The sequence below is a fragment of the Tachysurus vachellii genome, chromosome 19 (genome assembly GCF_030014155.1).
Source record: "Tachysurus vachellii isolate PV-2020 chromosome 19, HZAU_Pvac_v1, whole genome shotgun sequence".
NCBI classification, from domain to species: domain Eukaryota; kingdom Metazoa; phylum Chordata; class Actinopteri; order Siluriformes; family Bagridae; genus Tachysurus; species Tachysurus vachellii.
Genome location: NC_083478.1, coordinates 225,001 through 227,500, shown reverse-complemented (window position 1 = coordinate 227,500; position 2,500 = coordinate 225,001). Strand labels below are relative to the sequence as shown.

General features: G+C 43.7%; 1 long non-coding RNA gene across 1 annotated transcript; it reads right to left on the bottom strand.

Moving 5' to 3' along the window:
• Nucleotides 1–963: 963 nt before the first annotated feature.
• Nucleotides 964–2,479, bottom strand: LOC132862569 (uncharacterized). Its single transcript, XR_009650036.1, has 3 exons — nucleotides 1,675–2,479; nucleotides 1,335–1,585; nucleotides 964–1,102 (listed from the first exon to the last, which is right to left on the bottom strand). It is a non-coding gene; the product is annotated as an uncharacterized LOC132862569 (long non-coding RNA).
• Between the last annotated feature and the right edge of the window lie 21 nt (nucleotides 2,480–2,500).

Genomic DNA, 2,500 nt, shown 5'->3' with positions numbered 1-2,500 from the left:
GTGTGTGTGGGTGTGTAAGAGATCATGTTTGTTATTGAATTCTCAGTGTATACCAGTTTGTAAGAGCTGTGTGTTTGTGTGTATTTGCACAGGTGACTGTGTTTTGTTGGCTATAATAGTGTAATCATCAATGCCATAACCACAGCCATATTTATAGATGTTTCTGTGTGTGTGTATGTGTGTGTGTGTGTGTGTGTGTGTGTGTGTGAGAGAGAGAGAGAGCTGTATATTATGACATGTATTATTGTTATCCATAATGCAACACACTGTGTCTTTCTCATATCATCTCTGGCACACACACACACACACACTCACACACACTCACGCACACACACACAAACACACACATGGATGGGGGTTCCACACCTGGCTGTGTGTTTGTGTAGGAAAGTCGGGTCTCTGCTCTCCGCCCTGCTTGGCTCCACCAAGTCTGGCCAGCTGTGGACAGAGTACGGCCCTGTGTGTGTGTGGTGTGTGTGTGTGTGTGTGTGTGTGTGTGTGTGTGTGTGTGGTGTGTATGTGTTTGTGTGTGTTTTTGTGTGTGTGTGAGGCCTCACAGCTGCAGAAGGCATGTTTCCAGAGTGTGGATAAAGAGAAAAGGGGAAAAACAGAAGACTGAGGTTAAACTATTTCAAGACCATGTGATTTCTCTTCTTCTTCACACTGAGCTCCACACACTCGCCAACCCCAAACCCCACCCCCCACCCCCCACGCTCTTCTTCCTTTAATGTACACTTGCCAATATTCAATATTAAAAATCAGACACATCTCTCTTTTACTCTTTACAAACAGCCAGGATATATAAATATGTAGAGATATGCAAATTAGGACACGCCCCTTTGCCTTAATTACAACCTAATATTACATTTACATTCTTACTGATATTTTTATTTAGAAAACAGCAGCAAGAAACATTACATTGTTACCATGACAACGATAAGAGAAACAAACACACGAAAAGAAGTGAGAAGAGAGTGATGAGATGAAGAGCAGAGGTGTGACCTCACTGTGGTACTGCACTTCCTGTCCTGCTGCTGTCAGAATTTGGGCACTTCCTTTTCTACAGGAAATGCAGTGTGGGTCCATCTGTGGGCCTTATCACCTTTTTCATCAGCATGAGCAGAGAAATAAAGAGTATGTCACACACACACACACACACACACACACACACACACACACACACATTTCTCCTCAAAGAAAATTATTTTTAATCTGTAACTACAGAAACGATAAATCAATAATGAATTCATGAATATTTACATACATTTACATTTACAGAATGTGACAGACTGTGAGAGTCTGTGTGGAGCAGATGTCACTCCCCTCCATGTTACCTGATATCAGCGTCCTTCCAGGTAGGAAGTGAACCATTCCCAAGCTGATCCTCAAATCCCAAGACTCCTGAGGGTGGACAAGAGAGTCTTGTGGTTGACCGTATCAAACACTGCTGAGAGGTCAAGGAGGATAAAGACGGATGACAGTTTGGCTGATGTAGCAGCATGTAGTTTCTCAGAGACATCCTAAAGGGCTGTCTCTGTGGAATGAGCTGCTTTAAAGCCAGACTGTTGGGATCTTGGAGGTTGTTCTGTGAGAGATAGACAGACAGATGATTTTATACAAGACGTTCAAGAATTTATGAAAGAAAAGAGAGAAGTGATACTGGTCTGTAGTTACTGATGTCTGATGGATCCAGAGCAGGTTTCTTTAGGATGGGAAAAACACTTGCTCACTTGGAGGTAGTTGGTACATGACCAGATGTTATGGATCTATTGATGATAGCGGTAATGAAGGTCAGAAGGTCTTGCGAGATGGTCTGGAGCATAGCGGAAGGGAGTTGATCCAATGGGCAGGTGGTAGGATTACAGGACCGGATGAGTTGTAAAATCTCTTCTGCTGCTATGATTGAGAAATGCGACAATGAAGGAGTGGGGAATCCTGACTGTGAGATGTAGGTGCAGTCTGGGCAAAAATGAAGGTCAGATGTAACGGGACACAAACCTTCCAAAAAGTTCAACTTTTGTCTCGTCAGTCCACAAAGTATTTTCCTAAAAGTCTTGGAGATCATCAAGATGTTTTCTGGCAAATCTGAGACGAGCCTTTATGTTCTTTAGTCTTGTAACTCTGCCATGCAGAGCCATTTTTGCCCTGTCTCCTTCTTATGGTGGAGTCATGAACACTGACCTTAACTGAGGCAAGTGAGGCCTGCAGTTCTTTGGATGTTGTTGTTGGGTCTTTTGTGACATCTTGGATGTATCTTTGCTGCGATCTTGGGGTAATTTTGGTTGGCCAGACACTATAAGAACAACAATGCTATAGACTATACTCTCACTCACTCACACATGGTAGGTTGATTGGCATCTCTGGAAAATTGTCCGTAGTGTGTGATTGTGTGAGTGAATGAGAGTGTGTGTGTGTGTGTGTGTGCCCTGTGATGGGTTGGCACTCCATCCCGGGTGTATCCTGCCTTGATGCCCGATGACGCCTGAGATAGGCACAGGCT